Genomic DNA, 20,647 nt, shown 5'->3' on the forward strand with positions numbered 1-20,647 from the left:
AAATTGTGAAAGTTAAAGTTATAGCTGTGCCACACAAAGGACAAGTCTCAGGCTCAGAGAGATGCAACCACAGCAGGATGCTGAAAATAAGGTCTTCCAGGGCCAGGCTGTGTGGATGACAGCACAGAGCACACGGTGAGCGAGATATGCCCCACGCCACTGCTGTGCTGCTCACTTCGGGGGGCGCACAGCTGAGAAGAAACACTGCCACCTGGATGCAGCAGCTTGGTGGGAAGGATGAAGAATGTTCTGGAAACTGCATTACATATGGGATGGGGGAAAAGCTGGTGTGGTTTAGCCCAGAGCGGAGGGTTTCAAGGTGGCACTTGGGCAAACATTCAATATTGCTTCATCATTCATTCTGACAACATGTTCACTGAACACCACTGTGCTCCAGCACTGTGGGTGGCAGCAAGACTCACAGGGACCCTGCCTTCACAGAACACACAGTTCCATGTGTGTTCCATCCATGAAGATGGATGTTAAAGAAGGCATATTTCAACTCTGTATAAGATAGAACACACTAGGGACTTCCCTGGTGGCGCAGTGGTTAAGAATCCGCCTGCCAATGCAGGGGACACGGGTTCGAGCCCTGGTCCGGGAAGATCCCACATGCGGCGGAGCAACTAAGCCCGTGCGCCACAACTACTGAGCCTGCGCTCTAGAGCCCGTGAGCCACAACTACTGAAGCCCGTGTGCCACAACTACGGAAGCCCGCGCGCCTAGAGCCTGTGCTCTGCAACAAGAGAAGCCACCACAATGAGAAGCCTGCGCCCCGCAACAAAGAGTAGCCCCCGCTCACTGCAACTAGAGAAAGCCCGCGTGCAGCAGCGAAGACACAATGCAGCCAAAAATTAAATAAATGAATAAATAAATTTATAAAAACAAAACAAAACAAAACAAAAGCACACCTCCTGCCCTCAGTTTGTGGATCTGATGAAGGGTGGAGAGAGGAGGCTCTGGCCCTGAGGCTCCCTCGGGTAGACTGGGAGTCCTCCTGGGACCAGGCCTGGCCTGAACTTGCAGACGGAAGGCAGGTGAAGGTCTACAAAGTCCCCGCAGGAAGGACTGGGGGTGGGTGGGCGTGGGAAGGCTCTGCGCAGAGAGGGTTTCCTCCCCTGAAGGGGCTTTATGCCACCCAGAGTGCCCACCCTCTAGAATGACTGTCAGCCAGGGAGGGGGCATTCCAGATCACCAGGTGCCTGATGGTGGCCTGGCCAGCGGGAGAGGGGCACAAGGGCAGAGGGGGAGGGAGGGGTGGGATCACTTCTCCTGCGGACACCCACTGCAGGATCATTGTGACAGAGAGGAAACCCCAGAAACCAACAAGGTCAGTGCAGGGCAACCAAAAGGAAGATAAAATGCACCGGAGACTGAGAAAGGAAGGCTTGGGGGAGGCCCCTCACAGGTCAGCAGAATCCAACTCTGTCCTGGCAGAGGGCAGGGAGGGCACTGGGGCCACTGGCTCAGCTTAGCTCCAGGAGGACAATGGCTCAGCCCCCACCCCCACCCCAGGGCTCGGTGGGGGGCCCAGACGTGCCAAGGCAAGCAGGAGCTCACCCAGAAGCCTCCTCACATCCCCTGCCCTCCACCCAGCTCCCTCTCGATAACACTCTATTAACCTTTCTCCACTGTGCTGACTCTGAGTGCAGGCAGGTGCCTCCCTCCCTGCCTGCTAACAGTGGTATGGATTTGCAGACAGGCTCAGGCCCAGACCTCTGCTCCTGCCCCAGGCCTTAGAGAGCCTGAGAGAGCACCCTGGAACCTTTGGTGGTCCATCTAAGGCAGGCTGTGGGGCAGCGGTGGGGAAGAACCCTGCATGGGCTTTCAGGGCCAGGGTTGAGGTCCAGCTCTGACCCTAACTGGCTGGATGACCTCAGGCAGGTCACTCTGCTCATTGGCCCTCAGTCCCTGGATCCCAGCTCTGCTGGCCAAAGTGTAATTGCTTTGATTTTCAGAGGGTGGGCCGTATGAGCCTTGCCCAGTAGGGAAGGAGCAGGGTGGAGAAGGTCAAGGTCAGAGCCTGGGTGAAAAGCAAATGGGAAGCCCAATATGTAAATCAGTCAGTGTTTGTTCCTTCTTTTCTGACAAGACCCAGGGAGACCCAAATGCCTCAAAGAGTGCCTGTGACCTCGCACCTGGGTGTCCTCGCAGAGAGAAGTGGGCTGGGCACCTGGGGTCATGGTGGCATTGACCATCCCTCCACTGCCTGAGCCCACAGCCCTGGGTCCCCAGCCCAGTGAAACACACAGCATTCTGCCCCTTCTGCAGTCACTTGTGTCCTGTGTCATCCCACAGACTGTGGGTGGCATCTGTCCCCACCCCAGGCTCAGAGCAGAATGTCTTTCAGTCTGGGGCTGAGTTGGCCCTGTGGGTCTGGGGGCTCATATGGCAAAGACCTTTGAGGAGCTGGCTGGTTACCCACTAAAGCAGGGACAGCTGTGGGTTTGGGCAGCAGTCTCCCTGGGGCCAAGCTTGAGACCCTGCCTCAAAGGATGCCAGGCAGTCACATGAGACCAGGCAGGGTGACACCGGCACTGGGAGAGGGGGTGGTATTGCTGAGGCTGCTGGCCAGTCAGACAGCTGGGCCCCTGGGGCCACTGGGGAGACCCAGATGTTGTCTCTTTTTAGCTCGTTGCTTCCCGAAGTGGGAGGGGGAGACTGGGTAGGCCACAAGGAGGAACCAAAGGACCTCCCAGGGTTTACTGAGGAAGAGGCGGGGAGGGAGGGCAGGCGCCATCTGTTCCCCAGGCTGCAGGCTGCAGGGAGCAGAATGGGCTACAGGGAGGGCCTTCCAAGCACCAGCATGCAGGGCTGCCCCTCAGGCCTCGTTCCTCTGGGAATGGGCTCCAGGGGGTCATGGTTGGGGGCTGAGTGGATTGAGGGGCTGAGAGTTGTGTTCCAAGACCTCTGCACAGAGCAAGCCCCTGGGAATTTGGGGGAGGGAGGGAATGAGGCCAGGAAAGGAGGGTCAGTCCCCATGGGAAGATGGGGGGTCCACCCCAGCTCCTTCCCTCCCCCTGCCTAATAGAGGGCACCAAAAACACCTTGGACCTAGACCACCTGGCACTTTCAAAGTCCTTTCAGGCCCTGGACAAGGACAGGGGTCCCCATTTTACTGAAACTCTTATTTTCCACCCAAATCAATGAGCCTTAGTTCTTGAGGGTCTTTGGGGTCCCCCTGAAGAGCTGGGTGAGGGCCTCAGAGGAAGGAGGCACAGGGGGTGGGAGGCTGTCTCTGGGCACTGCCCCTCAGGACTCTCACCTCTGACCGCGCCCCAGCCCTGCCCCAGCCCCTCCCTTGTCCCCACCCTCCAGGACCCAGAGAAGAGAGAACCCCTCCCCACCGGGCACCCCACTTCCTGCCTCTGTCACCTGCACACAGCTCGGATCCCTGTCCCCAAGGAGGAAGCTGAGCGGGCTCCGCTGCTGCGCTGGCTCCCGCCCTCCCCCACCCCTTTCCGGCACCCGACTCCACATTTGATCTCAATGGCGGCTCCTTCCCGTCCACACTGAAGCCACCAAGTCCCTCCACGTTAACAGGAGTGCCCCGAGCCTGCCCCTTGGCTCCCCTTCCTCTCAGCCACCCTCCTGAAAGAGATGTCCACGCCTGCCTCTACTTCCTTCCGGCCTCCTCATTCCTCAGCCCGAGGCCGCCCTGGAACCACTCAGAGGTTCGTCTCTGCAGTGCCATGTCCCGCTCGCCGTGCTCCTCTTCCCTCCTCTTCCCTGCTTCCCCGGCCCTTCCTGTCCACCTCACGGGTCCCTCTGTCTGCCTGGGTCTCGGTGCTAGAGTTCTCGGTGCAAGAGTGGCAGAAGGTGTGTGTGTCGGGGGGGCGGAGAGGGCCCTGGCGTCAGACACCCTGGGTTCCACGAGGCCTCACTGCCTACCAGCTGGGTGGCCGTGGGCAAGTCCCCTCACCCTCTGCACCTCGGTCTCCTCAGCTGTAAAGTGGGAGGACAACATGGAGGTGACCTGCCAGGTCCCATGAGGGTCTAGAAGCACTTGCCCTCCCTCATTTTGGGCCGGCCCAGGACAGCTGCCTCTCCGAGGAGCTGGAGGGGGTACCAGCTCTGAGCTCTGCCTGCTGGACCCCGGCGAAGTTTCACTGAGGCTGTCGCAGGGCGGCAGGCAGTTTGGCTGACCTGGGAATCACAGCCATCTGAGAAGTCTCACACACACACACACACACACACACTCACATACTCCGTGCTTTACTCTCCCTGAGCCACCACGGGAGTGGGTGCAACTGAGGGGCTCAGTCGTTGGCACAGTATACCATGTTCTCCCCTCTGCTGCCACTGCTCCCAAGGAGGTCAACCCTCCCCCAGCCCACCCCACCACGAAGCCGGAGGCCCCTGGAGCATAAGGGGTGGAGACTGGCAGCAGATGGGTTAACTCCTGGCTGGGGTCCTGGAAGGGATGCTTCTTAGGGCACACAGCTCCCCCCCTCCACTCCTGGCCTTTCCTTGGTCCCCAAAGCAGCTGGCACCCCTCCCCTCTTCACACATCCCCCCTCCACTCCCTCTGACCGAAGGGGGCACAGGGCTCCCCCAGGTGGCCAAATGTGCCAGGGCCCGAATCTGGGGAGTGTGCAAGGACTCGCTTCAGACATCTTGCCCCTTCAGCCATATAGATACATCTGCCTGGTCAGACCAGGTGTTCCAGTTTGGGGTTCAGAAAATCAGGTCACCTGGATGTGTATTCACGGCTGTATGAAAAAAGCAGTGAGTGCGGTCCAGGTGTAAAGTACTTTTAGCCGGGCTGTAGGCAACTGCTGGCAGCCATTCTGAACACCGGTAGAGGATTGTCTGCAGGACCTGTCCTAACACTCTTCTTTGTGTCATGGGTGACAGGACGCAGACATGGGGACAGGAAGCAGAGCATAGAGGCCCAGCTAAGAAGCCAAAAGCACACCAGCACCAGTAATCACTACCATTTATCACGAGCCTTTGGTGTGCCTGTCACCATGCCCCAGGCTTTCCATCCTTCAACTCTTTACTTCTCACAACAACCTAGGAAGTGGCATTATTAACATCCCCATTTAGCAGATGAGGAAACTGAGGCTCGGTGAGGTTGTTTAAATCCCTTGTTTAAAATCACACAGCTAGGCGAAGTCTGAATTTGAACTCAGACATGTCTGACTCCAAATTCCTTGCTCTTATCTTCACAGGAAGATAATCTGGCAAAATAACTAGGAGAGACATGAGTATACTCATGAGATGCTCATGAATGAGGGTAGACAACTCCTTCCTACCCCAGGAGCACGCACAGCAGGTGCTTGGCAGAAGCAAGTGGAACTACAACAGGCCAGTTATATAAGCATAGTGAATACACATATATGAGAGAAAGGGAGCGTTAAATCATCTTCCCTCCTAGGTGCACGGACAGGCCCAGGGTGACCCAGTATTGGGTATTGTGTCCTTCTAGAACACAGACACCTGGACACCATGCCGTACACTAAGATCCAGAAAGTTCAGGGATGGGCTGCAACCTACCCTCGGCTCAGTGGTGGCTGAGGCCCAGCATTCTCAACCCAGACAGGTTTTGGTGATAGACACACACAAGCAGGGGACACACACATGAACACAGGCTCGGTCACACACGCCCCACCAACACATATATCTTCTAAAGACAGAACCTGCTGCCGCCATCTGTTCTGTGCAGACACAGCTGAACTCTTGGCCTCTTGGGCACACAGTCCAGCTCACACTGACAAGTACACACACACACACACAGAGCTCTCAGAGAAGGGGAAGAAAGGTCACGCTGGCTAGGGGCTGGGAATCTTTGCAGCCACATAGACATTTGTGTCTAAGCCCTGGGATCAACCCCCCAGGTCGCAGTCTGTTCTCAGGCATGGCCTCCCACCTTCCCGGGTTTGAGACTGTTTTCTGCCTTCCCATTTATTTTAAAGAATGGGCCAAGGGCCCGGAATGCCCAGGATGCCCACCAGGGGGCGCACGAGCATTGAATAATCCTCTTCAGCCCAGCCTCTTTCCAAAACCTCTTTCATTCATTCCTAAATATGTATTAAGCACGTATTCTGTGCCAGGTGAAAGGACCCAGAGGAGAAAGGGCGGGGGTGGGGGGGAGTGGTTAGGGCAAGGGAAGAGGCATGTACCTATGCTTCAGTAGGACTGGAGGTTAGATGGGGAAGGTGTTGGCAGAAGAGGCTGGGGCAAAAATAACAGCTAGATTGTACTGAGCACCAGCTGTGTTCCAAGGTCTTCGAAATTTTGATATGCATTAACTCATTTAATCCATAACTGTATGAAGTAGGTACTCCGTTATTCTACTTTTATTGTGGGTGCTGTAAAGCAGGCATAATGATAGTTACTTCATAAAGTTGTTATAAGGAGTAAATGGATCGATACGAGTATGTGCAAAGCACTTGGAACACTGCCCAGTTGTTCATATCATCATATCCATTTTACAGATGGGGAAAATAAGGCCCAGTTAACAAGGAGGCAATCGTAAGCAGGCTGGTTCCAGAGTGTGGGCTTACCCAGTTACCAGAACTCCCTGGTAGGTCCAATCAGGGGTTCCTGGGGAGAGAGAATTTTAGCAGGGAAGGGACAAGACCTAATTTGCATTTCATGCTGGCCATAGGGTGGGGCCAGCCTGGTGGGAGGGGGACTGGTCAGGTGGTGGCTGTTACCAAGGTCCCAGATATGACTAGGATGGCAGTGGAAGGGAGAAAGGAGAAGACAGATTTTGAGAGACGTTAAGGAAGCAGCCTGGAGGGTCTTGGTGCCCAATTTCATGCCAGAGTTGGGGGAAGGAGGAGGCAGAAAGCAGTGGATGGGGAAGCAGAGTGGGGAGAGGGTAGGGGCGTGTGGGGTCCCCCATCTGCCTTCTGGCCTTGCCCTAGGAGAGGGCTCCATACCCTTGGGGCTGAAGATAAAGGAAAAGCAGCCCCCAGATCCTCTGCCCCATCTTTCCCAGAGAGCCTGGGAATGGTGTGAGGGCCAGGAACCCTCAACTCTGGCTCCCTTCTGGTTAGGGCCCATGGGCTCTGGGCTCCACGGGGATGGCACTGCACTGGTCTGTCCCGTGCTACCTGGCACCCTGGCCCTTGCCCACAGGGCAGGACCCGGGAGTCCCACCCACCCTGTCTGGCTACTTGTTCCCCAGCATTGGGACAGAGTGCTAACATACCTTTCCCCTCCTAAACGTTGAGGCTTCAGGCTCACAAAGCTCCCTCCTTTACAGGCTCTCATTTAATCCTCACAACAACCTGGAATCAGGCCCTTATTATCTTGGTTTCACAACTGAGGGAGCCACCTTGGAGGTAAGGGGCCTGCCCTGGGTCCCACAGCTTGTGCCTGAACCAGCCCTCTGCCAGGACTCTTGCTGCAAATCATGGGGTTTGACCCTCTCCACTCCCAGCACCATTGGAACCCTTGGTGGCCATCCTGGGGAGATGGAGGCAGCTGTGCCCCGTAGCTTAAGACCCTGTGCAGAGCTGAGAATGAGGCTGGGAGAGGGGGCATGGTTTGGAGTCACTCAGGTCCTTGGACAGAAGCAGGGTCCAGCTTCAGTCCCAGATAGGGGAACCAGATGCGTGGGGCACAGAGCCTCCCAAAGGGCGGGGGGTGGAGTGGGACATGCCTGGGCAGGCAAGCGGGGACAAAGAGGGCGGCAGCACACCTGGCGCCAGGCAGCCCGAGCCCGCCAGGCCCAGATTCAAAGAGGAGCCGAGGCTGTGACTGGTGGCCTGGTTCCCTCGCTCCACCCCTTCTCTCTCACCTCCCAGGCAGCTGGGAAAGAGGGCTGGAGTAGAGAAGTCCCCTCATCCTAAATCCTTAAGCACCAAGCGGCGGACTGGCTGGCAGTGAGCTCAGTTAACTCCTTCGCGTGCTCCGAGCCCTGCCGGGACTCTGCCTGGCGTTCTGGCGGCGCTATCAGCCCCAGCGACTCCCCAAGCTGCCAGGCTTGGGTGCCCGGGCCTCGGGTCATCCAAACACCCTCCTCTGAGCCATCCTTCAGCTCACGGCCGCCTCTACTCGTTTTAACCTCAGCTCGTCCTCTCTGAGTGTCCTCTCTTCTCTGACCCCTCTCCCAGTCCAGCCTCTCGGAAGGGGCAGCTTCCTGGGCCCTAGCCCCTTTCCACTTGGGCACCCCGGCCCTCCGGTGCTGGGGACTCTGCCCTTCGGGCGTCCCCGCGGGGCGGTGGCCCAGGCCTCCCGGCCTGGGTCCCGGGAGACGCCGCGCGCAGCTGGACGCGAGGTGGGGTGAGGGTGGGGTTACGTGCACAGGTTGCGAGGCTCTGAGAAGGGCCAGCCGAGGGGGGGGGTTGGGCAGGAACCCGACCCCCGCCTGCGCCCCACCCCTGGCGCAGACGGAGGGGTGCAAGCTGTCCCGGGCCACAGTTCGGTGCTCGGGTTTCGGCCGCGAGGGGCCCGCTGAGGCCGCGGCCAATCACCGCCCGAGCCGGCCCCCCCCCGCCCCCAGCAGCCAATCACGGCCCGGCCCGGCCGCCCCCGCCCCACCGCGTCCTTTGTTCCCGCTAGCCCCGGCGCCCCCAGCGCGGCCCCGGCGGCCAGGCTGCCGGCCTCCGGCCTTGCGACTTCCGCCCAGCTCGGACCGGGCTGCATGCAAGTGTCCGTGTATGCGGTGTGTGCACGCGCGTGTGTGCCGGGTCCGCCCTGCCTGCCCCAGGAGCTCTCTGGGCCCGGCCGCCAAGCGCAGGCCTTGCACACGCGTGTGCCCGCAGCTGCCCCTAGTTGGCCTGGCCAAAGCCCCAGAAAAGCTCCTTGGAGGAGGCTGGAGTTTGATCGTGGGCTGGGGGCTACGAGTGAGCACCGGCACTGGGCAGTGGTCCAGCTCAGGCCCCACCTTTCCTTCCTGGGCCGCGGTTTTCCTCGCTCTCTCCCGCTTCCTTGCCTTTGCTCAGGCTGCTTCCTTGACTGCTGCCTTTCAGATCCCTGCACCTAATGAACTCAGAGTCTTCCAGACCTACCTTGGCGGTTGCATCCTCTGTGACGCCTGTGGGGTGGCACATGCCTCCCTCCCGTGTCCCGCTCACTCACCCATCACGTGGTCCCCTCTAGTCTGGGTCTGCGGCATCTGCATCAACCACTGAGGGACTTAGACTCAGCAGCAACAAGCCCTCATCCCAGATACTTGGGGGTCACACAGCACCTTCAGGCCTAATCTTGGTTCCACCTGAGGCTGAGGCTTCTTACCCCAGGCCTGCTGTCAGGATTAAAAGAGCTAAAATCTGCGCAGAACAGAGTGAGGGCCTGGTCACCACACAGGCTGCAGCCCCAGCCATGCCATGGACTTGCCCTCCCAGAGTCCCTGCCACTTCCGAATTCCCAAACCCGGTGGACATTCCTCTTGCCCTTCGTCCCCCTCCTTGCAGCCCCCTCCCGTGAACTCCGAGCCTTCTACTCAAGACTCCATCCTCAGTCCCCTTCTCCGCTTACTTCCTCCACCTTCCGTGAGCTCATCCACTCCCAGAACTCCACCTGCCCTGCCCGCACCTGTCTCCTGGGTCCCCTGGAGACCTCCACCTGGACATCACTCAAGCATCTCAAGCCCACTTTGTCGCAAACTCAAGGTCCTCATCCTGCCACACCTGCTCCTCTATCTGTAAAGGACTCACATCCTTGCCATTGCCCAGCCCAGAGACCCAGGTGCCATCCCCACCCCACCCCCTTGCTCACCATCCACTGTGACCATGTCTGTGGCCCCAGGTCTGGCTGCCCCACTCCCTCAGGGCCAGGGCCTTGGCCCATGCTCTTCTCCTTTTTCCGTTTCTCCTAACTGGCCTCTCGCTCTCTGCCTCCACAGTCTGCAGGGCCCACTGCTGTCAAGGTTCCTCCTCCCATTGCCCTCAGCACCCAGTTCCAAATCCTGGGTGCAACTGACAGGGCCCTGCCTGCCTTCCTGTCACAGCCCCAGGCACACAGAAGTACTTCAGTTGAAGCCCTTGACACAGCCAGGAGGCTGGGAGTGAGTCCACCTTCCCAGGGCCCCTAAAAGGAGTGATGGCAGGCACTGGGGCGATCAGAGGAACAGCTAAGGCTGGGGAGTAGACTGGCTCAGCAACCAGGCTCTGCAAACAGGCACACCTGGGTCTGGGTTCTGGCTCTGCACTTGCCCGCTTTGTGACTTTGGCTTTGTTACCTTCTCTGGCTCTCATGTCCCAGATGGGTTTAATATCGTCTCTTTGAAGGGCTAGAGGAGAACTTAGGACCTAGGGCCAAGGATGGGCAGAGGCTGCCTTGCCTCCCAGGTACTCCCTAGAGCCTAAGCTTCTAAATCACCTGGGGGCTGGGCAGGGCCTGGGAGGGAAGAGCCAGTTGGGAGGCCTGGGGGAGGAGGAAAGGGGCAGGGGAGAGAGAGGGGGAGGGGAGGCTGACAAAAGAGACCAGCTGCTGTTTGCACACAAACCCCAAGTTGATAATGAGTGGAGGGGCGGGGGAGGGGCGGGGAAATGTCTTGGCAGGAGCCTCTGCCAGCTGAAGAGTCTGCCCAGCATCATCGTGCCCCTCCCTCCACCGCCCCCCACTCTGGGCCCTCGCTGCTCCTCGCACCCAGCTGTACATCTGCTCCTAGGACTGCAGCAGGGGAGGGAGGAAGGGCCTAGTGTGGGTGATCTGGGCCCCTCAGCCCAAGGCTCAAATCCTCCCCCTCAGGCCACACACATCCTGAGAGCAGCCCTGGGGAAGCCCACAGGAAGGGCTGGAGCCCAGGGGAGCCCAAGGGCACCCAAGGACTCAGAGCAGGCCCAGACTCCCAGTCTCTGAGCTCCTGGTCAGAATGAAGACCCTTAGAGGAGCTCCGAGAGCCTGGAGCTTGGAGAGGAGAGGAGGCTCCCAGACGTGAGGCCTGGAAGAGTTCTCTGGCCCTGGGGCCTCCCCACAGGGGCAAATGGTAGACCAGGGCTGGGAGGAAGGCTGGGAGGCTCCTGGCAGCTCCTTGGCCCTCAGTAATGCCAGGAGGGCCCCTGGGTGGCCCATCAGACAGGGTGCAGATAAACAAGGCCCGAGGAAGACCAGCTGGGACCCTGGGTGTCAGGAGTGGGAACCCCTACCAGTGACCCATGCCTGAAGGGTCATGGAAGGTCCCTGCTCCATCGGCACCCAGGGTCTGGCTGGCCTGTTGGCCTCTCCCCAGGGTGAAGAGCTGCCCCCTCCCCACAGCCCCCTCGTGCCATGTGGGCTGTGGGTGCAGCTGACGTGCTGTGCCTGTACAAGAGTGTGTGCCAGCCTAGCAACAGCTCCCAGGGGCTGGGAAAGGCAGCGCCAGGAGGGGATGGCAGCTCCCGTGCACTCCCCTCCACTCACCACTCCTCTTTCCCCTGATGCTTGAGCTCCCTGTCAACACCTGCTCCAAAAGAGGGTCAGCCTGGCGCCAGGCTCCAAAGACAGAGGCAGGATCTGGCAAACTGCACGGCTTGGGGCCTTGGGCTTCTGCGGGGGGCCGGTCCCTAAGGAGCCGGGGGCCAAGCTTCGCGGGGAGCAGCCTCGAGGAAACCTCCACCCTGTGGCCAGAACACAGCTGGGGAGAGGACGGTTCTCATCAGTTTCCTTCTCAGCGGTTCACTCTCCTCTCAAGGCTGGAATGGGAATGGATGCGGTGGAAGGGAAGAGAGGGCAGTGCAGGGAGGTGGGAGAGCAGGGCAAAGGCTTGGCAATGGGACAGGGACGAGCACAGGAGCACAGCGAGCAGGAGGCTTGGGCCCAGGCGACAGAGGGGCCTTGAAGGCCAAGGTGAACGAGGCGTTTGTTTATCCTGGAGTCCGTGAGAACCACAGAGGATGCTGAGCAAGGAGCAGTGAGATGGACAGGGCAGTGGGGAGACGGCGACCGCACGCGACCGCAGTCCAGTGAGAGGAGGTGAGGTGGCTCTGGAGGCACGGGAGCAGTGGTCCTGGTGTTCGGATCACAGCAGGGGCCCTGGGTGTCACACAGGCCTGTGTTCCAATCCACACCTGGAGCCTCTCCGGGCCTCAGCTCCCTCAGCTGTAATCTGGGGGCACGATGAGGCCTCCCTTGCAGGTTAGTTGAGAGGGTTGGATGATGTAACGCACGCGGGAGCTCTCCTGAAAGCGAACTCTTGTCACTAGTGGGAGGGAAGAGTGGCTTGGATGGGGGCTCGGGCTCCTGAGTCACACGGCGGCCTCCACGTGGTCAGAGGAGCACGCCATTGCTTACTTCCCTTCCTGGGGGTGGGGAGAGAGGTGGCGCACGCAGTGAGAATGTTGATGGGCTGCGGGCAGGCGGGGGGCGGTCCAGAAGTTCAGGCTGTGTCCCTGAGCCCAAGCTCAGCCTGAGCAGGGGCGTGGCTGAGCAAGAACAAGGGGTGTTGGAGTGGTGGCCTGCAGAGGCAAACCGCTTCCAGCTGCTCCAGGGCCCCCCGTGCACGGCCTGGGTGCCGCAGGGAAAAGGTGGGGTGGGATCAAGAAGGCAGCACCCCACCGCGTTCTAGATGGTGAACGGGGCTTGACGTCAAAGGCTGTTGGAGGGCAGAGAAATAAAGCTGTTCTTCTCCCATCCCAAGTGTGTGCACAGGTGCCCGTTTTGTTGAGCCCGAATGAGTGTGTGTTCAGGGATTTCACAAGTGAGCACAGGACCAGCCTTGGCAGGGGGCTTCAGGGGCACCGAGCCCTAAGGATGGAGAATGCCCACAAGACCCCAAGGCCAGTGCTGAGAAGGCCGGCCCGGTGCCATCCCGAGAGGGGACCAGGCTGGCTGCGGCCCAAGCCCTTACCCGGCCCACCCTCCCAGGCCCAGGCCACAGAGGAGGCATTGATGGCAAAAGAGGCGCCCGGAGGCCTCTGCAGCTGGTGCGACGTGGGCACCGCTGGGCCTTGGACGGGGAGAAGGATGATCCCCGCAGCACTCGAGCCTCCATCAGACTTCGGCGCCCAAGTCTGAGCATTTGTGGTCAGTGTGGGTGCCCCAAGCATCCTCATCCTGAGATGCTTCCGTGTGGCAGGCAGGGGTGCCTGACTCAGGGCCCGCACACCCCGGAAGGAAAAACCTTGGACCTTCCTTCCAGGTGTTGCCAGGAGGCAGAGGGCCCCCATCTACGCTCGTAATGGACAGTCTCAACCTTGCCTAGACTCCTTCAGTGACCCTCCGCCACCAGGCAGAATCAGGGCACCTGTGCCCTGCCCACCTCTCAGGCCTTGCTTTTCCCACTGGACTCCCAGAAGAGCTTCCGCCTGCCTGGCACGCCCCCCGCCTCCCTCTCTGACTCTCTGCTCTCTGTGCCCTGAGCCCATTGGGCCCTCACAGCCTCACCCACCTTGCCTGCCCATTCAATTCTCAGGCTTTACCTCCCCCTCAAGCCTCAGCTCAGGCTTGCCCTCCCCATGGAGCCTTCTGGGATTGCTCCAGGCCAGTTTAGGCCCTCCTGGGCTCTCCCTGCATTTTGCAGGCATCTCCAGTGTCCTTATCATCTTAATTATTATGCTAGATTATAATTGCTCACATGCAAAGCTCCTTAGGGACAGAGGGCTCAGTATCTTCCTCTCTTGCTCCTCGTAAGCACCGAATAAACATTAGAGTGGCCAGTGGCCAACTCTGCCCCTCCCAGCCTTCCACTGATGCCCACATGAGCTGTCCACTCCAGGGACCACCTGGCCAGAGTGCTTTCAGAACAGGCAACTGCTTCAAGGCAAGCCAGGCTCCATTCACCCGCACCTGGGCCCAGGGGGACAGATGTGTGCTCGGACACACACCCTCACACAGACAGGCACCCACCAGACACAGAGACACAGGCCCGCTCAGGCACGGACTCAGGCACTCAAACACACCTGCACACACAAACAAATACAGCACAGGTGTGCACACACTGACACATTCTTATGCAGACACAGATATACACACACCTACACACACATGCATGCACAAACACACACATATGCACACAGACACATCTGCAGACACATGTGCACAAGACCCTCACAGACATGTACGTACACTTGCACACACAGAACACACACTGGGACCCACTAGTGCACACCCAGCCAGGCCTTAGGGCAGGAGGAGGGACTGCTGATCTAGGCCCGCAGCTGCTACCTCCTTCCTCCCAGAGCCCCCAGGCCGGCAGAGGGCGCCCGAGGCCTCTTCCCTCCAGACCCAGCCCTGGCAGGAGGGAGAGTGCGGGGTTGCCACCCACCCTCCCAAGCTGGGTCGCCTTTGTTCCCCCACCCGGAAGGAGGCCAATGTGCCTGGGGAGCACCCAGCCACAGAGTCCTCCAGGCCCTGATCGTTTGCACTCATCTCGGCCCCGAAGATGAGCCTGGGGGGCCACCGGGCAGTGGGAGGACCGAGGCTCAAGGCCGGTGCTGGGCACGGGAACAGCAGTGACCACAAGGAGGGAGAGCCAGCCCATCGGCCACTGCCTGTCCAGGCAGGACCATGCAGCCCTCAGGGCCCGGCAAGCCCACACCCCTCACAGGCCTGCAGCCCTTCCTCCTGCCCCACTGTCTCCTTGAGTGTTTAAGTGTTCTCCCCTGGAGGGGGACTGCCCAGGAACACTGAAATGGGAGCAAGAATCCCAAAGGCAAGCCTTACACCCTCCCCTTTTGCCAGTGCCCAGCTCTTCTTGGCCCCATCAAGCCAACGGTAAGGCCTTTGATTTCCTAAGGACAGACGCCTGAGGTCTCCCTCACCTCCCACCCTGAAACCCAGAATCCTGGAGCTGTGCTAAGTAGATTACACATGGGAGTCATTCAAGACCTGCCTCTGCTGCTTACAAGTTAAGGGCCTTGGGTGAGTACTCTACCCTTCTGAGCCTCAGTTTTCTCATCTGTAAAATGGGCATCCTTAACAGTTCGTACCTCCTTGCGGGTGGATGTGAGGACAAACAAGGCAGCAGAGCCCTGGTTTGGGGCCCAGCACACAGTGTGTGGAAGTTGGCTCCCTGCTGTGATTACTGTGTGCCGACCCCTCTTCTGGCTGAGCCTTTGGGGCAGCGTTAGGACACCCAGCAGGGAGCCACGCAGCATGTGCTCACTAAACCCTGGGACATGAACAGGATGGGGGCAGCCTGAGGATGCTGCACCTGTGCCATCAGCAAACAGCACATGTCAGGGAGAGCCTGGCAAGACGCCAGGCCATGTTTTTCAAGTGGTTGGTTTCTCGGGGATGTGAGTGTCTATTCCTAGTGGGGCTGAGCTCTCAACCTGGTTCTTCCTCCTTCTTCTCCAGGAGGGGAGGGCTGCGCTGGGTCTCCCCATCCTCTCCTCCCCACCCCCTTCCCAGTTGTCCACCATAATTAGGCTCTTTGCAGCTCAGGAGAGGATGTCCGTGCCTCCCCTCCACTCCCAGACTCAGGCTCGCCCGGAGAAGGGGTCTCCTGTCCCTCAAGGGCAGTGCTGCCCCTTCTGCAGGCAGGTGGGGAGCCCTGGCCAAGCCTGCGGCAGGGGTGGGCCCTCCTGTCCCCTGCTGCCTGGCCCCTTGCTCAGCGGTCAGCCGTGCGTGGGGCTCGGCAGGACCCAGGCAGGCTGCTCTGAGCATTAGCGGCCGGCCTTGCTCCAAGTGAATTAGCTGGTCCTCGGGGAGTGTGCGCTGAGGCCTGCAGACTCCTGGCACTGGCCAGTGATTCATTCACCACAGCCTCACCCCTGCCAGAGGCCAGCAGAGTCCCTGCCCCCCAGCCCACCGGCCTGACTGGAGGCTGGGGAGTGGGAGGCTGGTGCCCAGAGCAGCCCAGGCTGCCCGTCCATCTGCCCCACCATCCTATTAATCAGGCTGCTCCCCACTCCCTTGGGTGGCACTTGCATCCATCCGCGGGCCCCTCCCACACGCAGGCCTGGTGGCCCTGGACCTGCGCCCGGCCCTGCTTCCACCAACCTGGCCCACCCCACCAGGCTCTGTCTCCTGCTCCCTTTGTCCCCGGGCACCTTGAGTGACCCAAGGGAGGCCTCCTCATCCTTTTCCCTCCTCCCTCTGTGCCTTCCTGCCCCCCTCAACCGAAGCCCTGGGATCCACTTAACTGGTCTTGATGAAAAACAGAGGCTCTGCCCATGTATAGGAGGCTCCTGGTAACTGCCTGGGGCCAGTCCCTGCCAGCCTCAGGCCGGGGCCCTGCTTAGAACTAAGGTGGGTGGGGAAGGCACAAGCTTGGTCTCTGCCACAGAAGCCCTTAGGAGCCCACACGCATCCTCTGATGGCCCCCCTCCTCACTGTCATTTACTCAACAGGAGATAGATGTTCAGAAGCAGGTGTTGCTGAATGAATGACTGCCCTCCCTCACCGCAAATGTGACTTCTCTTCATCAACGCGTGTGACTCATATCTTGTCAAATCTCTCCGGCTTGCAAACTCCTACTGCAGCTACAGAGTGGAAAGCACCCACATTTCATGGCCAGAGACCTGAATTCCGGGGCCGGCCTGTTGTCCATGAGCTGGCTGATCACTCCTCTGAGCCAACAGGTCCCCGTCGTCATGTGGGGCTGGTCCGTCTCCAGGTTGGCTGTGAGGATTAGAGGCGTTTTATCTTGTGCAGGGAATGCAGGGCATAGAGATACCACCCAAAGGCAGCCACAGAGGACTCACTCAAAGTGCTCTTCCTGGGGGGCCTCTCTAGCACATATGTGTGTAATTTCCCCTCCATTGTTCTATAATCCTTGATGGTTGCTCTGTAATTGCTCTCAAATGGTTTAATCGTAATAAATAGCATCTGCAGAGCAGTTTACAGTTGGCAAACTGTAACTTTTCCCTCATCCCCTTCCCACCTTTACAAAAAGAAACTGAGGCTCAGAGAAGTTAATTGACTTCTCTAAGACCACACAGTGAGGAGGAGGCCGAGCTCACCCCTCCCCAGGCTATGGGGCCTACTGGTCCCCAGGCCACTGTGTCCTCAGTTCCAGGCAGGGGAGGGAGGCACCGGGAGGGAGCTTGGCAGGAGGCAAGGAGGCTACCTGGGATCTGATGGCTGGTGGGGAGGTGGGCATTTCACTAGGTGCAAGGGCATCCGTGCAGGATTGTGTGCTCACCTGTGTGTGCAGGTAGGCATTCAGGCTGAGACCAGGTGACCCCTAAAGGGGGCTTATTTAGGGATCATGCTTCCCAGGGTGAGATGTGGAACTAGGTTAGTTCCACAGTCCCTTTCTGTTCTTAGGTTTAGGTGAGTCAGCAACTTCTAGAAAAAGACTGGGTCAAATGAAATGCTTCCACTGGAGCTGAGGATCCATTCGCACCCAGATACGCTGCATTATTAGCTGTTTGTTTGATTTGCTTGTTTGCTGTTGTTGTTTTGGTCAGAAAACCAAGGCACAAGGGAGGTACATGGACTTGTCCCAGAGGCACAGTGAATGAGAATGGGAGATGGAGACAGCAGAGCAAGGGGCCACAGGAGGGAAGGTTCTGCTGGAGGAAAGGGGGTGGGGCAGGGAGGAGCGATCAGCAGGGAAGGCTCCCAACCCACCCGGAGCAACCTCTTCATCTTTGAGTCCCAGCTCAGAAGATGCTTCCTCTGGGAAGCCCTCCCTAACTGCTCAGGCAGAGCTTGTCTGCTCTCTCCCCTGGGTTCTCGCTGCTGTGGCCTTCGTCACACTCAGTGTGTACCTTCCCTTCTGTGCCTGCCTCCCTCACTGGGTGGTGACCAGGGCAGGGAGTGTGTGTGTGTGTGAATGCTAACAATCGGGAAGGTTTAAAAATACAGAAAAGTACAAAGGAAAATAAAGCAAACACCTGTGTACCTGCAGAGACCGGCTTTGTGCTCCAGCCCCTAGATGGGAGGGATGCTTGCATGACTACAAACATTGCAAGCACACGCTGATGTCTGCACACGTGTGAACACACATGTCTGGCTCACACTCACGAAACATGTCACCAGACATGGCTACGTGTTCATGGTTGCACTTAAAGGCACGTGCACACCCGTAATCGGGAGGTAGAAGGACTGGAACGGGGCCTGGTCCAGAGAAGAGAGAAGCTGGGCCAAGGCCAGGGGTGTGGCTGCAGCGTGCCTGCCGTGTGCCTGTCTGCCGAGGGTTTCCAGGCCAGCACCAGGCCTGCCCCCGGCTGCCATTCTCACCCCGTGCTTCTGTCTTGTTAGGCAAGGCAGGCTCCCCCATCACCAGGAGCCCATGCGTAAGGCACCAGGGTTGGGGCTCCCTGACCCTATTTCTGGGGTTTCAGGCTGTGACACTTCCTGGCCTCTCCTGCCGACCCCTTTGCCTCCTATCCCCTCCAGCAGCCTGGAGGCAGCAGGCAGCCCTGGCTCCTGGTGACTTACACACGGTTGCAGCCACTGTGGACAGATAAGGACTGAGGTCCCCTGGGAGCGGGACCCCAGGGCAGCGATCAGAGCCTTCAGGGCAGAGCTGGGTGACCTTGGGGCTAACACCACCAACCTCATCGCCACCGTTTCTTAAAAGGCAACATTCATGAGCTTTGTATGCCGAGAACAAAAATTACCACCAAGTAATAATAATAAAAGTTACCAACAAGCTCTAAATTGTGGGTTGCTTTCTTTCTTTTTTTAAAAAATTAGTTTATTTTTGGCTGTATTGGGTCTTCGCTGCTGTGTGCGGGCTTTCTCTAGTTGTGGCGAGCGGGGGCTACTCTTCGTTGTGGTGTGAGGGCTTCTCATTGTGGTGGCTTCTCTTGCTGTGGAGCACAGGCTCTAGGCGTGCGGGCTTCAGTAGTTGTGGCACGCAGGCTCAGTAGTTGTGGCTCGTGGGCTTAGTTGCTCCGCGGCATGTGGGACCTTCCCGAACCAGGGCTTGAACCCGTGTCCCCTGCATTGGCAGGTAGATTCTTAACCACTGCGCCACCAGGGAAGTGCATGGGTTGCTTTCTTATTGAGATGTGAACAAAATGACCGCTGCCCAGTGTCCTGGAAGAGCTCAAATCCCCCTCCCCATGTTCTGCAAGCAATTCCGCTCTCTCTATCTGACCCCAACTCAGCTCCAGGCCCACATGGGCACATCCGGGGCTTCACGTGCTCAGCTGGACTCAAGGCTCTGAGCCTCAGACGGCAGCTGGGAATTTGAAGAGTGTCCCCTCTGCATTTCACTGAGAATTTGTGAGCCCCTCGGGGTCCTGGGCCTTCCCCAGGAAGCCAGTTCAGGGAGCGAGGGGGAGCCAGGTGGGGAGGTGGCTCTTCCCAGCCTGCCTTTGGGTTCTCTGAGAGACCAGCCCAGGCTCAGCCAGGGAGCATCCAAGTTGAAAGTCTCAGGAAAGGGGCAGGGAGGCTGTGGGTGGCTCCTGTGTTCTGAGCTCCTGCGGCTTGTTCCTGGCAGGGTTGGACCACACTTCCTTGGGCTGAATAGCATCCCAGCATTCAGAACATTCCTGTCACGAGAGAGCCAAATCTGAATTATGTGGTGTAAGTTCCATAGAGGGGGCCATGGAGAGGGGTGGCTGATTTTTCACTCATCCTTAAATAATGCAATGAATTTTGCCATTTCTTGGGAAGTCCCCCAAAAGACAAAAGAATGATAACAGGGAAATGGAGTGGGATGGAAGGGAAGTGTGAGGGAGGGGCAGAATCACCCAGCCACGTCGGGGCAGGTAGGGGATGCTGGGGTGGGCTGGAAGAGTTGGGGGCAGCCACTTCTGGGGCCAGGGCAGGGGCCAAGGGAGGCCGGCGCTGGGCGGCTGGGGTGACGTGGAATGACCTGTCTCTACCCCACCAGCTCCCTCCGGGGGCCTCCATTTCCTTTTCTGTATGATGGGGCACCTACCTGGATTGGAGTGAGGCTTAAAAGGCATAACCTGAGAGAAAGTGCTTTGGTATAAAGGGCTCTAGCTTGTTTAATTAGCATGTTAATTAATTTAGGCCTTGGTTCTAAAGTTCATAAAAATACCTAAAGGCCAACAGGAAAAAAAAATCACTGAAGAAGTTGGGCTAAGGGAAAATAGGGTAGGAAGTAAGAGGGGGTAGGGTTAGTTAGTCCCATCAACCTTGGGGTGGGACCCAGAAGTGCCCTCAAGGTGGGTGCTGGGCTTCTGGCAGCACAGACAGAGAAGGAAATGAGCTTAGTTATAAGACACAGAGGATCTATAAAGAAAAACTGAAGCAAGTTATTCGGGAGAAGTCTTTTTTTATTTTGGCCGTGCCCTCAGCAATGAATGGGAGGAGTCCTAACCACTGGACCACCAGGGAATTCCCCAGGAGAAGTCTTAGGAGGGTGTAATTGATTCCCATTTTACAGGTGAGAAAACTGAAGCTCATGGAGGTTAAATCGTGTCCAAGAACTCACGCTAAGCCACAGAGGCAGGAGAGGAGGAACCCTGGTCTGATGGGCTCCTGCCCCCCACAAGAGGACAGCGGGGGGACCTGGAGTTTGTGCTTCTAACCACCAGGCTACACTGCCCTGCTGAGGCCTGAGAGGAATTTGTCCCGTGGGTCGCTGTAAAAGGAACATTGTGCAATGTTGTGCTTCCACAGCCCAGAGCAAGGCCGTGGTCAATGGTAGCCTGGAGAACTGTTTAAGGCATTGTTGCCAATTGTCTACTGATGTCATGAAAAAGCTCAATGAAACAGCCTGGGAGTACTTAGTTTTCAGCAGGCTAACTTTCTAGTGAGCCCTTGGCAGCAAACAGTTGCAAAACGCCATTCCCCCCGCCAGGTTATCATATCCCACTGGAAAGAATCTTGCCTCACAACCAGAAAGCACTCATCTGGGGAGGCTTCTCTACTCTTTCTGCAACCTGAGAGGCATCTG

The sequence above is a fragment of the Eubalaena glacialis genome, chromosome 1 (genome assembly GCF_028564815.1).
Source record: "Eubalaena glacialis isolate mEubGla1 chromosome 1, mEubGla1.1.hap2.+ XY, whole genome shotgun sequence".
NCBI lineage: Eukaryota > Metazoa > Chordata > Mammalia > Artiodactyla > Balaenidae > Eubalaena > Eubalaena glacialis.